Consider the following 14867-nt stretch of genomic DNA (forward strand, 5'->3'; position numbering starts at 1 on the left):
CCTGTGTTCGAACCCTCTGGAGCTAATGGTGTCCAGTAGCCTAAGAAGCACAAGCTAGCTGCAAGCAGGTAGGTTTGCTTCTCTCCCCTTAGTCCCACGTAGCAGTGAGTCTGTTGCCAGCAGAAACTCACTGAAAATAAAAAACCTAAAAATACTTTCTTTTCTAGTAAGCTCAGGAGAGCCCACTAGGAGCACCCAGCTCTGGCCGGGCACAGATTCTAACTGAGGTCTGGAGGAGGGGCATAGAGGGAGGAGCCAGTGCACACCAGATAGTACCTAATCTTTTTTTAGAGTGCCCAGTCTCCTGCGGAGCCCGTCTATTCCCCATGGTCCTTACGGAGTTCCCAGCATCCACTAGGACGTCAGAGAAATGTCTTACGATTTCCATATAAATGATTCGTATTGATCAGGCCCACTGTAGTTAAATAGGCTGAGTCGGCAAAACTGTTACTCAGATGATTTCTCTTTCAAAAATGAAGGGAGAGATGTACTAAGCTTTGGAACAGTAGCGGATCTTGCTACGGGCACACAGGATTTTTGCCCGGGGCGCAGCCTTCTGGAGGGCACCACCACCGTAGCAAGATCAAGCTACTGGTGGTGCCCCCCGGTGTTGTGCTGTCACAGCTGTGCGGTGTGTAATGCACCGCACGGCATTGTGGGAGCGGCACATAGACACTAGGGGTCATAATTGACCTCTAGTGTCTATGCTGTGCTATGGGAGAGACGTCATGACGTCTCGCCCATAGATCAGAGGAGCGGCGCCAACGGTCGGAAATGGAGGTAAGCAGCGGTCGGGAATCAGGAGCAGGGATGGTAAGCATTAATTAGGTAATTTTTTTTTTTTTTTTTTGTAAGCAGCACAAACGGAGGCACAAGTCTACAGGGGGCACAAACGGGGGCACAAGTCTACAGGGGGCACAACTCTACAGGGGGCATACCTGACCATGCCCCTTTATGAAGCCACGCCCCTGTTTTCGCCCGGGGCGCCACAAGGGCTAGAACCGGCCCTGCTTTGGAAAGTAATAAAGTGCCAGCAAATCATCCCCCAACTTTAGGAGCTGATTGGTTGGTAGCTTATCGCTCTCCACTTTATCACTCAAAAAGGCTTCGTACATCTGCCTAATAAGGTGATATTCACTGAAACCGCATATACTGTAGTAACAATACTGTATGTATTTTTCAAATGATGCACAGTCAACCATTTACCATTTCATCCTGGTAAAGCATAAATAGGTAACTAAAGTTGACTATTACATTTTATAAGCATACCATACCTATATACCTAACAAGGACAATAAAAGATAAACAAAGAGGCCATCAACTTTCATTGCTGTTGTGAGAACTGCTCACAGCGGTCTGTTATTAAACAGCCTACTGAATACTTATTTTAGGTGTTTCATGACATGAGACTAATTAAAGTTGTGGAACAAACCCCTGCATCAGGTTTAGAGGGGAAAGAAAAAGTACAGACGGCTATTTCATTGCCAGTGATGTAGCCAAAAAAACATTTCGTGTGCATGCACATGACCATATTAGGAGGAGATTTATATAGTGCCTTTACATGTGGAGACTCATAAAACTGATAAAAGTCATTCCTAGGCTCCGTGACTTTACTGTAGGAGATTCACTAGTAAACTATCAAATAATAAAAAGCTGCGCACTGGAAAAGGGGGATGCCTGCTTTGTATGACTGTTAAACAGGTCTTTAAACATCGGCAGCGAATCAATGAGCTGCTGGGTAAATTAGACAATAAAATCATGTTTGAAGCTGTGATACATCTCCATAAAATACAGTGCAAATAAGGCTGTATGATGTAAGAAACAAACAGACAGAAAATAAACGAATAATTTGAATTCAAATGGAAGGCACAAGTTTTCTATAAATGATCAAATAAAAATACAAAAGTATCTTTCAGATTCATGATAAAAACAGCTATATAGGCAGTTTCACTCAAACAAATAATATACCCTCTGAATAGCATTTTTTGTAATGACCCCCTTAGTACATCTCCCCCTAACATTTAAGTAATAGTACAAAACTTCCCCTAAAATGTTAATTTGTGCATGGAATAGTCTTGCACAGTCTAAAGAGGAGTAAATATTAATACAAAGCATCCTACTGTAGAAGTATCTCCAAACTCCCTGAAGAACCTCACTTTTTAGCTATATTAACCATAAAGGTTAATTCAGACTTGCCTACTCTCCCGGAATGGCCGGGAGGCTCCCGAAAATCGGGTGACCCTCCCGGCCCCCCGGAAGAGCAGGCAAGTCTCCCGATTACAGGGGTCCCCCCAAGCCCGGCCGCCCACTTAGCGAGTAAAGTGGGCGGTCCGGGCAGGCGATGACGCGATTCTTGTTGAATCGCGTCATCGTAGCCACGCCCCCTGCTGTATAATGCCATAATAGCGGCATTACAGAGCGGGGGGCGGGGCTTACACGACACGATACCCATAGGCACGCCCCCGGCCTGCCCCCCTCTGCACACACATCGCAGCCCGCCCCCCTGCCGAACCGACCTGGCTGCTCTCTCCCGGAGAGAGCAGCAAAAAAGTCGGTAAGTATGGGTTAATTGTCTGAATGCTGATACAGAGTAAAAATAAGATTGTACTTACCGGTAAATATATTTCTCGTAGTCCGTAGTGGATGCTGGGGACTCCGTAAGGACCATGGGGAATAGACGGGCTCCGCAGGAGACATGGGCACTTTAAGAAAGAATTTAGATTCTGGTGTGCTCTGGCTCCTCCCTCTATGTCCCTCCTCCAGACCTCAGATAGAGAAACTGTGCCCGGAAGAGCTGACAGTACAAGGAAAGGATTTTGGGAATCCAGGGTAAGACTCATACCAGCCACACCAATCACACCGTATAACTTGTGATAACTTTACCCAGTTAACAGTATGAACAACAACAGAGCATCAGATCAACCCTGATGCAACTATACATAACCCTTATTTAAGCAATAACTATATACAAGCATTACAGAAGAAGTCTGCACTTGGGACGGGCGCCCAGCATCCACTACGGACTACGAGAAATAGATTTACCGGTAAGTAAAATCTTATTTTCTCTAACGTCCTAGTGGATGCTGGGGACTCCGTAAGGACCATGGGGATTATACCAAAGCTCCCAAACGGGCGGGAGAGTGCGGATGATTCTGCAGCACCGAATGAGCAAACACAAGGTCCTCCTCAGCCAGGGTATCAAACTTGTAGAACTTTGCAAAGGTGTTTGAACCTGACCAAGTAGCCGCTCGGCAAAGCTGTAATGCCGAGACCCCTCGGGCAGCCGCCCAAGGAGAGCCCACCTTCCTTGTGGAATGGGCCTTAACTGATTTAGGCAGCGGCAACCCAGTGTTACAGATCCAGCGAGCAATAGTTTGCTTTGAAGCAGGCGCCCCAAGCTTGTTGGAAGCATACAGGATAAACAAAGATTCTGTTTTCCTGACCTTAGCCGTTCTGGCTACATAAACCTTCAAAGCCGCGACCACATCCAGTGACTCGGAATCCTCCAAGTCAGTAGTAGCCACAGGCACCACAATAGGTTGGTTTATATGAAAGGATGAAACCACTTTCAGCAGAAATTGTGGGCGGGTCCGCAATTCTGCTCTATCCGCATGGAAAGCCAGATAAGGGCTTTTATGTGACAAAGCCACCAATTCTGACACACGCCTAGCCGAAGCCAAGTCTAATAGCATGACCACCTTCCACGTGAGATATTCTACTTCCATCGTTTTGAGTGGTTCAAACCAGTGTGATTTCAGGAAACTCAACACCACGTTAAGATCCCAAGGTGCCACTGGAGGCACAAAAGGGGGCTGAATATGCAGCACTCCCTTTACAAACGTCTGAACTTCAGGCAGAGAAGCCAGTTCTTTTTGAAAGAAAATGGATAAGGCCGAAATCTGAACCTTAATGGAACCCAATGTAAGGCCCAAAGTCACTCCCGACTGTAGGAAGTGAAGGAAACGGCCCAGCTGGAATTCCTCCGTAGGGGCATTCCTGGCCTCACACCAAGCCACATATTTTTGCCATATACGGTGATAATGTTGAGCCGTCACATCCTTCCTAGCCTCTATCAGCGTAGGAATGACCTCATCTGGAATGCCTTTTTCTGCTAGGATCCGGTGTTCAACCGCCATGCCGTCAAACGCAGCCGCGGTAAGTCTTGGAACAGACAGGGCCCCTGTTGCACAAGTCCTGTCTTAGAGGCAGAGGCCACGGGTCCTCTGTGAGCATTTCTTGCAGATCTGGATACCAAGTCCTTCTTGGCCAATCCGGAACAATGAGTATTGTACTCACTCCTCTTTTTCTTATGATTCTCAGCACCTTGGGTATGAGAGGAAGAGGAGGAAATACATAGACCGACTGGAACACCCACGGTGCCACCAGTGCGTCCACAGCTATCGCCTGAGGGTCTCTTGACCTGGCGCAATATCTCTGCAGCTTTTTGTTGAGGCGGGATGCCATCATGTCCACCTGTGGCAGTTCCCACCGACTTGCAATCCGCGTGAAGACTTCTTGATGAAGTCCCCACTCTCCCGGGTGGAGGTTGTGCCTGCTGAGGAAGTCCGCTTCCCAGTTGTCCACTCCCGGAATGAACACTGCTGACAGTGCGCTTACGTGATTCTCCGCCCAGCGAAGAATTCTGGTGGCTTCGACCATCGCCACCCTGCTCCTTGTGCCGCCTTGGCGGTTTACATGAGCCACTGCGGTGATGTTGTCTGACTGAATCAGAACCGGTTGGTTGCGAAGCAGGGACTCCGCTTGACGTAGGGCGTTGTATATGGCCCTTAGTCCCAGGATGTTGATGTGAAGGCAAGTCTCCTGACTTGACCACAGCCCTTGGAAAAATTTTTTCCTGTGTGACTGCCCCCCACCCTCGGAGGCTTGCATCCGTGGTCACCAGGACACAGTCCTGAATGCTGAATCTGCAACCTTCGAGAAGGTGAGCACTCTGCAGCCACCACAGGAGAGACACCCTGGCCCCGGGGGATAGGGTGATTAACCGATGCATCTGAAGATGTGATCCGGACCACTTGTCCAGTAAGTCCCATTGGAAGGTCCTCGCATGGAACCTGCCGAAGAGAATGGCCTCGTATGATGCCACCATCCTTCCCAGGACTCGAGTGCAGTGATGCACTGACACCTGTTTTGGTTTTAATAGATTCCTGACAAGTGTCATGAGCTCCTGAGCTCTCTCTATCGGGAGATAAACCCTTTTCTGGTCTGTGTCTAGGATCATGCCTAGGAGAGGCAGATGAGCTGTAGGAACCAACTGCGACTTTTGAATATATAGAATCCAGCCGTGTTGCCGTTACACTTCCAGAGAAAGAGAAACGCTGTTCAGCAACTGCTCTCTTGATCTCGCTTTTATGAGGAGATCGTCCAAGTACGTGATAATAGTGACACCTTGCTTCCGCAGGAGCACCATCATTTCCGCCATTACCTTGGTAAATATTCTGGGGGCCGTGGAGAGACCAAACGGCAACATCTGAAATTGGTAATGACAATCCCGTACTGCAATTCTGAGGTACGCCTGATGAGGTGGATAAATGGGGACATGAAGGTATGCATCCTTTATGTCCAGAGTCACCATAGGCTTGCATTGACCGCTCTTAGCGATTCCATCTTGAACTTGAACCTTTTCAGGTATATGTTCAGGGATTTTAAATTCAATATGGGTCTGACCGACCCGTCTGGTTTCGGGACTACAACATGGTCGAATAATAACACCCTCCTTGTTGAAGGAGGGGAACCTTGACCACCACCTGTTGAAGATACAATTTGTGAATTGCAGTTAACACTGTTTCCCTCTCGTGGGGGGAAGCCGGCAGGGCTGTCGGTGAGGGGGCATCTCCTCAAAGTCCAGCTTGTATCCCTGAGACACAATATCTATTGCCCAGGGATCTAAAAGGGAGTGAACCCACTTGTGGCTGAACTTACGAAGGCGTGCCCCCACCGGGCCTAGCTCCGCCTGTGGAGCCCCAGCGACATGCGGTGGATTTTGTAGAGGCCGGGGAGGACTTCTGTTCCTGGGAACTAGCTATGTTGTGCAGCTTCTTTCCTCTGCTCCCGCCTCTGGCAAGAAAGGACGCACCTCGGACTTTCTTGTTTCTTTGTTCGAAAGGCTGCATTTGATAATGTCGTGCTTTCCTAGGCTGTGCAGGAATATAAGGCAAAATATCAGAATTACCAGCTATAGCTGTGGAGACCAGGTCCGAGAACCCTTCTCCACACAATCCTCAGCCTTCCATATGCCTCTTAAGTCAGCATCATCTGTTCATTGCATATTCTACAGGACACGTCAAGCAGAAATCGACATAGCTTTGACTCTGGGACCCAGTAGACTCATGTCTCTTTGGGCATGTTTTTTATATATATATATCTCTTAAGACAGCATCTTTAATATATACATCTCTATATATACATATATATATATATGTGTATATATATATATATATACATACTAGGATCTCAATCTCTGCTGATAAGGTACCTGTCCACGCTGCCACAGCGCTATAAACCCATGCCGACACAATCACCGGTCTGAGTAGTGTACCAGAATGTGCACGCTATTTGCAGGATCCCTGAGAATAGCTGTTACGTCAGGGCTACCTTTTGGGCAAACGTGACACCCTAGGGGAAGATTCCCATCGTATCCTGGCCCTAGTGGGGAAAGGATACTCCCTGAGAATTCTTTGTGGGAAACTGCAGTCTCTTGTCTGGAGATTCCCGCTCTTTTTCATCATGAGAGGAGGGAAATTTACCTCAGCTTTCTTCCCCTTAAACATGTGTACCCTTGTGTCAGGGACAGATGAGTCATCAGTGATATGCAAATCATCTTTTATTACAATAATCATATATTGAATACTTTTCTGCCATTTTGGCTGTAACTTTGCATTATCGTAGTCGACACTGGAGTCAGACTCCGTGTCGATATCAGTGTCTATTATTTTGGATAGTGATCATTGAGAGACTCTGAAGGTCTCTGCGACATAGCGACAGACATGGGTAGATTTCCTGTCTGTTCTCTAATCTTTTGTGCAATAAATTCACCTTAGCACTTAATTACACATATCCAAACAGGTGTCGGCGTTGTCGACGGAGACACCCTCTCACACACATATTTGCTCCATCTCCTCCTTAGGGGAGCCTTTTACCTCAGACATGTCGACACACACGTACCGACACACCACACACTCAGGGAATGCTCATCTGAAGACAATTCCCCCATAAGGCCCTTTGGAGACAGAGAGTATGCCAGCACACACCCCAGCGCTATTAACCCAGGAATAACACAGTAACTTAATGTTAACCCAGTAGCTGCTGTTTATATTGATTGTTGCGCCTAATTATGTGCCCCCCCTCTCTTTTTACCCTCTTCTACCGTGTAACTGCAGGGGAGAGGCTGGGGAGCTTCCTCTCAGCGGTGCTGTGGAGAAAAAACATGGCGCTGGTGAGTGCTGAGGAAGAAGCCCCGCCCCCTCGACGGCGGGCTTCTGTCCCGCTTTCATGTACAATTTTTGGCGGGGGCTCATACATATATACAGTGCCCAACTGTATATATGCAAACTTTTGCCAAAGAGGTCTCTAATTGCTGCCCAGGGCGCCCCCCCCCCCCCTGTGCCCTGCACCCTTACAGTGACCGGAGTATGTGGGTGTAGTGTGGGAGCAATGGCGCACAGCTGCAGTGCTGTGCACTACCTCAGTGAAGACTGGAGTCTTCTGCCACCGATTTCGAAGTCTTCTTGCTTCTTTCACCCGGCTTCTGTCTTCCGGCTCTGCGAGGGGGACGGCGGCGCGGCTCCGGGATCGGACGACGAGGGTGAGATCCTGTGTACGATCCCTCTGGAGCTAATGGTGTCCAGTAGCCTAAGAAGCAGGACCTATCTGCAGAGAGTAGGGCTGCTTCTCTCCCACAATGCAGGGAGTCTGTTGCCAGCAGAGCTCCCTGAAAATAAAAAAAAAACCTAACAAAATACTTTCTTATAGCAAGCTCAGGAGAGCTCACTGAACAGCACCCAGCTCGTCCGGGCACAGATTCAAACTGAGGTCTGGAGGAGGGACATAGAGGGAGGAGCCAGAGCACACCAGAATCTAAATTATTTCTTAAAGTGCCCATGTCTCCTGCGGAGCCCGTCTATTCCCCATGGTCCTTACGGAGTCCCCAGGATCCACTAGGACGTTAGAGAAATGCAATTGTCATTGCACCTGTATCTGCATTCAAAATGCTACATTACAGTATCAATTGCTGTTTTACTAGAAAATACTGTAACGTAGAATTGTGTATGCAGATATAGCCACAGTCGCACACAGAATATAGACATGCCGCATATCATTTTAATCAGCAGATCTGCTTGTGCATTTTATGCAATGTGAATAAGACATATGTTTAGGGATAAAAATGCACAAATAGACACCTGGGGGTATATTTACTAAGCTCCCGATTTTGACCGAGATGCCGTTTTTTCTTCAAAGTGTCATCTCGGTTAATCTCGGTCATTTACTAAACACTAATCACGGCAGTGATGAGGGCATTCGTAATTTTTTGCAAGTTCAGGTAAAAAATTACGAATGAATACACCATCGGTCAAAACGCGGCTGTTTAAGTATGAATCTCGGTCATTTACTAAGAAGTGCAAAGCCAAAAAAGAACAAACACTGCCGTGAAAAATTACAACTCGTAAAAAAGTGCTAAAAAAAACCAGACCTTTTTTTTTTATTCGTGATTGGATAGGCATGCACGGATCCATGAGATCCGTGCATGTATATCAGTGGGAAGGGGTGGGAAAGTGCTTATTTTTAAAAAAAAAATTGCGTGGGGTCCCCCCTCCTAAGCATAACCAGCCTCGGGCTCTTTGAGCCGATCCTGGTTGCAGAAATATGGTGAAAAAAATGACAGGGGTTCCCCCATATTTAAGCAACCAGCATCGGGCTCTGCGCCTGGTCCTGGTCCCAAAAATACGGGGGACAAAAAGAGTAGGGGTCCCCCATATTTTTAAAACCAGCACCGGGCTCCACTAGCTGGACAGATAATGCCACAGCCGGGGGTCACTTTTATACAGCGCCCTGCGGCCGTGGCATCAAAAATCCAACTAGTCACCCCTGGCCGGGGTACCCTGGGGGAGTGGGAACCCCTTCAATCAAGGGGTCCCCCCCCCCAGCCACCCAAGGGCCAGGGGTGAAGCCCGAGGCTGTCCCCCCCCATCCAATGGGCTGCGGATGGGAGGGCTGATAGCCTTTGTTGTAAAATAAAAGATATTGTTTTTAGTAGCAGTACTACAAGTCCCAGCAAGCCTCCCCCGCATGCTGGTACTTGGAGAACCACAAGTACCAGCATGCGGCGGAAAAACGGGCCCGCTGGTACCTGTAGTACTACCACTAAAAAAATACCCAAAAAAACACAAGACACACACACCGTGAAAGTATAATTTTATTACATACATACACACATACATACATACTTACCTTATGTTCCCACGCAGGTCGGTCCTCTTCTCCAGTAGAATCCAAGGGGTACCTGTTGAAGAAATTCTACTCACCAGATCCAGTGGTCCAGGCTCCTCGGATAATCCAGGGATAATCCACGTACTTGAATAAAACAAAAAAACGGTTGCCCGACCACGAACTGAAAGGTGACCCATGTTTACACATGGGTCACCTTTCCACGAATGCCAGAAACCCACTTTGCCTTCTAGCTAAGTGGGTTTCTTCAGCCAATCAGGGAGTGCCACGTTGTAGCACTCTACTGATCAGCTGTGTGCTCCTGTCCTCACTGACAGGCGGCACACGGCAGTGTTACAATGTAGCGCCTATGCGCTACATTGTAACCAATGATGGGAACTTTCTGCCCTGCGGTTGACCTAAAGTGACGTCACCGCTGAGCAGAAAGTTCCCATCATTGGTTACAATGTAGCGCATAGGCGCTACATTGTAACACTGCCGCGTGCTGCCTGTCAGTGAGGACAGGAGCACACAGCTGATCAGGAGAGTGCTACAACGTGGCACTCCCTGATTGGCTGAAGAAACCCACTTAGCCAGAAGGCAAAGTGGGTTTCTGGCATTCGTGGAAAGGTGACCCATGTGCAAACATGGGTCACCTTTCAGTTCGTGGTCGGGCAACCGTTTTTTTGTTTTATTCAAGTACGTGGATTATCCCTGGATTTGCCGAGGAGCCTGGACCCCTGGATCTCGTGAGTATAATTTATTCAACAGGTACCCCTTGGATTCTACTGGAGAAGAGGACCGACCTGCGTGGGAACATAAGGTAAGTATGTATGTATGTGTGTATGTATGTAATAAAATTATACTTTCACGGTGTGTGTGTCTTGTGTTTTTTTGGGTATTTTTTTAGTGGTAGTACTACAGGTACCAGCGGGCCCGTTTTTCCGCCGCATGCTGGTACTTGTGGTTCTCCAAGTACCAGCATGCGGGGGAGGCTTGCTGGGACTTGTAGTACTGCTACTAAAAACAATATCTTTTATTTTACAACAAAGGCTATCAGCCCTCCCATCCGCAGCCCATTGGATGGGGGGGGACAGCCTCGGGCTTCACCCCTGGCCCTTGGGTGGCTGGGGGGGGGACCCCTTGATTGAAGGGGTCCCCACTCCCCCAGGGTACCCCGGCCAGGGGTGACTAGTTGGATTTTTGATGCCACGGCCGCAGGGCACTATATAAAAGTGACCCCCGGCTGTGGCATTATCTGTCCAGCTAGTGGAGCCCGGTGCTGGTTTTAAAAATACGGGGGACCCCTACTCTTTTTGTCCCCCGTATTTTTGGGACCAGGACCAGGCGCAGAGCCCGATGCTGGTTGCTTAAATATGGGGGAACCCCTGTCATTTTTTTCCCCATATTTCTGCAACCAGAATCGGCTCAAAGAGCCCGAGGCTGGTTATGCTTAGGAGGGGGGACCCCACGCATTTTTTTTGGAGATTTTACATTGTTTAATTAAAAAAAAAAAAAAAAAAGAACCCCAGCACGGATCACACAGATCCGGCCGAGATTGATTGTAAAAAAAAACGGCAGTGTTTTGCTAATCACTGCCGTAAAATTAGGTAAAAAAAAACGAATGACATCGACATCGGAAGAAAAGAAAAACACGAATACGACAGCTTAGTAAATCCATCGTAATAAATTCAAAAAGTTGCAGTTTTACACTGTCGATGTCATTCGTGATTGAACTTTGACCTATTTTCGGAAATTACGAATGTTAGTAAATGTACCCCCTGGTGTTAGTAAATACGCTCACAACTTGGCGCGACTAGAAGGACTGCAGCAATGATAAGAGAGGACACATCTGTAGCAACCAAAATACTTTTAATATCATTTTTGTAAATATCGTGAGGCATATGCAGCAGTAGAAGGGAACATGGAAACACAGAGACAAAACCATTTACTGCATGCCCTTTTGTGAGAACAGAGTTTGAGATTGTCGTCTTCTCTCACAATTTCATAATAGTGCCAGCTAGGAAAAGTGAGGTTGGTCAACAAATCTCTCGGTAAAATGTGTAACCTAGAGCACTTGACTTGTAATGCCCATGTGTACGTCACCCATCGGTGGAGTCCGCTGCACATGATCCTCACCACACACTCTGTACCAAAGACTATACTTACCTTTCCATCGAGGCACCACAGAAATCACCAGCAAATATGGCACCAGTGCTATTTAATGTAGCTTGGCGCAGTAGACTCTGGTACACTGTCAAAGTCTACTCATCGCATATGCCGGCAGGAGAGGAGGGGGTCTACATGGAGCTTTCACATGTCCCAATCCTCTCTTGAATCACCGCTGATGTCGCCTAAAGATTAATTCATAAGAATACTATTTGGCAGATGCAACAATATTTTGCTTTCTCAAAATATCCTGCGGCTATATCTAAGGTGCACGTGTATGTGTATGCATGGCCCTAAATTGCTGTATTCTTAGCTCTAGAAATGTAATGTATTATTTGACATTGCAATATCTTTAAAATATTATTAAAACCAAATATTGACAACCAAAGTCTAGAAATAACTATAATGAAGTCAGCGTACTATTGAATGCATTGCTGTTTTCCAGCACCCTCTGCTGTGGCACATATTAATGCTGAACTGATAAGGAGCTAGTAGGGTTGGTGTGATAGACATCTTATCCATTAACCTATAATAATTCATTAGACTCTTATCAAGTGCATTCTGTTTCTGTTTTGCTTATACAGACATTGTATTTACTGGAAACAACAATATAATGGAGAGCAGCATTACACTAAAAATCTAATCTGTATCAAAGAAAATAATCTTGCAGAATGGAAGCAACTGGATACCTGTAACTATATACACATTAGATGGGACCAATATATATTTACTATACAGGTTGAGTATCCCATATCCAAATATTCCGAAATACGGAATATTCCGAAATACAGAATTTTTGGAGTGAGACTGATATAGTGAAACCTTTGTTTTCTGATGGATTAATGTACACAAATTTTGTTTAATACACAAAGTTATTAAAATATTGTATTAAATCACTTTCAGGCTGTGTGTATAAGGTGTATATGAAACATAAATTAATTGTGTGTATGTACACACAATTTGTTTAATGCACAAAGTTATAAACAATATTGGCTAAAATGACCTTCAGGCTGTGTCTATAAGGTGTATATGAAACATAAATGCATTCTGTGCTTAGACTTGGGTTCCATCACCATGATATCTCATTATGGTATGCAATTATTCCAAAATACGGAAAAATCTGATATCCCAAAAACTTCTGGTCCCAAGCATTTTGGATATCGGATACTCAACCTGTATAATACACGGTTGAGTCACATTAGTATGACCACCAACTAATAGCCAGAGTAACCACCGTGTGCAGCACAGACAGCAGCTAGATGGGCTGAACGGTCTCTTTAAATAAACGTCTGGTAGCACCCAGGTTTATTTTAACGATGAGCTACTCCAGAGTAGCGTGTCGGTCAGCCCTCATGCACCTTCATAGCCGGCATTCACCTCTCACATCAATGGCATAGGGTGCGCAGCTGTTTCCAGGTTAGTTATTCGCAATGGTGCCATTTGTCCAGTCACGATAAACCTTCACCACAGCAGCACGCGAACAGTTCACAAACTGGCACCCTTGGCCCGAAAGGTGATAATCATCCCTTTCTGCAACTCGGATAAATCGCCCATTACCCATGACAGCAACGAGTGATGGGATCCGGTCTGAAGATTGACAGTGTCCAGGTCGACAATGTTTAGGTCGACCACTATAGGTCGAGAGTCACTAGGTCGACATGGATGGAAGGTCGACAGGGTTTCTAGGTCGACATGTGCTAGGTCGACAGGTCTAAAGGTCGACATGAGTTTTTCAGATTTTTTTTTTTTTTATGGATTTTTTCATACTTAACGATCCACGTGAACTACGATTGGAACGGTAAAGTGTGCCGAGCAAAGCGGTAGCGGAGCGAAGGCACCATGCCCGAAGCATGGCGAGCGAAGCGAGCCATGCGAGGGGACGCGGTGAACTAATTTGGGATCCCGGTCACTCTACGAAGAAAACGACACCCAAAAAAATAAAAAATAAAATACTCATGTCGACCTTTAGACCTGTCGACCTAGCACATGTCGACCTAGAAACCCTGTCGACCTTCCATCCATGTCGACCTAGTGACTGTCGACCTATAGTGGTCGACCTAAACATTGTCGACCTAGACACTGTCGATTTGATGAACCACACCCACGAGTGATATGTGCGCAGACGGCCTATCGCACATATGATATATATCCACCAAGCCAGCACACGACATGTGACGTACTTCATGGGCTACGGGCTGCCGACGTCAAATGTAGGAGGTGGTCATAATAACGAGACTCGACCATGTATACAGTATACTGTATTTATATGACTGCTACCTAATTATATCAATCTTAAGGTGGGTACACACGGAGCGATAATCTAAGCAATCTGACTAGATTGCTTAGATTTTAAGCAAGATCGCTCCGTGTGTAGCCCTAACAGCGATAGCGATGCGCAGCCCCGCGCATCGCTATCGCTGCTGCTAGATTGGCCTGCATGCAGGCCAATCTAGCGGGTCGCTCACTTCACCCGCTGGGTGAAATGAGCGCCCCCCCCCCCCCGTCTCCCCCCCGCACGCTCAGCACAGATTGCGCTGTGCTGAGCGGCGGGAGAGATGTGTGCTGAGCGGTTCGCTCAGCACACATCTCTCCCGCATCGGCCCGTCTATATGGGCCTTTACACAGTACAGATAAGATCACATTTAAAAGATAACCAAACATAAATCTTTTCTACATTTGTTGAGTGTAACAAGATCTTTGGCGTTTGACATTTTATCATAGCTATAGTTGTGATAAAATCAGATTTGGGTCCTGAGCCCCTGGTGCCAGAGTCCAGCAACAAGCCAGAAATGTTGCCTCAATCTGATCTGAGAAAGTCTAATCTGGAAAGTTCCTAATTCAGCATGATTAAAGGATGTTTGGTTATTCAGATCTTGCTCTGAATCTAATCAGGGAAGAAAATGAACGTAAGGCATTTACTGCTCCGATTCTGACATTCAAACTCTGCACTTCTGACCTGTGGTTTCTGGCTGCATGAGCAAGATAGAAACGCATGTTCAAACCTACTGTACATGTATTTGTCCACAGTCACCTACATATACCTGGTGCGACATATTCTGACCCACTGCCAAACCCTACCTACTAGTAATAAGATTAAATTACAAAAAAAAGGTTTTGAGACCAGAGGTGCACCCAATTTTACTTCAGTCTCTTTGCCACTGAAGTGCCATAAAGTGGTATAAGCGATGTATGTTACAGTTGGTGAAGGAACCTCACAGACTACAGCTAACACCATGGGTCTGGCTTCTGAGTCGGTA

General features: G+C 46.6%; 1 protein-coding gene across 8 annotated transcripts in view; it reads right to left on the minus strand.

Moving 5' to 3' along the window:
- The window catches only part of LOC134928326 (polyamine-modulated factor 1-binding protein 1-like), an 817199-nt gene that overhangs the window by 280660 nt on the left and 521672 nt on the right, over window positions 1–14867 (minus strand). The window lies entirely within an intron of this gene.

Source organism: Pseudophryne corroboree, chromosome 5 (assembly GCF_028390025.1).
Source record: "Pseudophryne corroboree isolate aPseCor3 chromosome 5, aPseCor3.hap2, whole genome shotgun sequence".
Lineage (NCBI taxonomy): Eukaryota > Metazoa > Chordata > Amphibia > Anura > Myobatrachidae > Pseudophryne > Pseudophryne corroboree.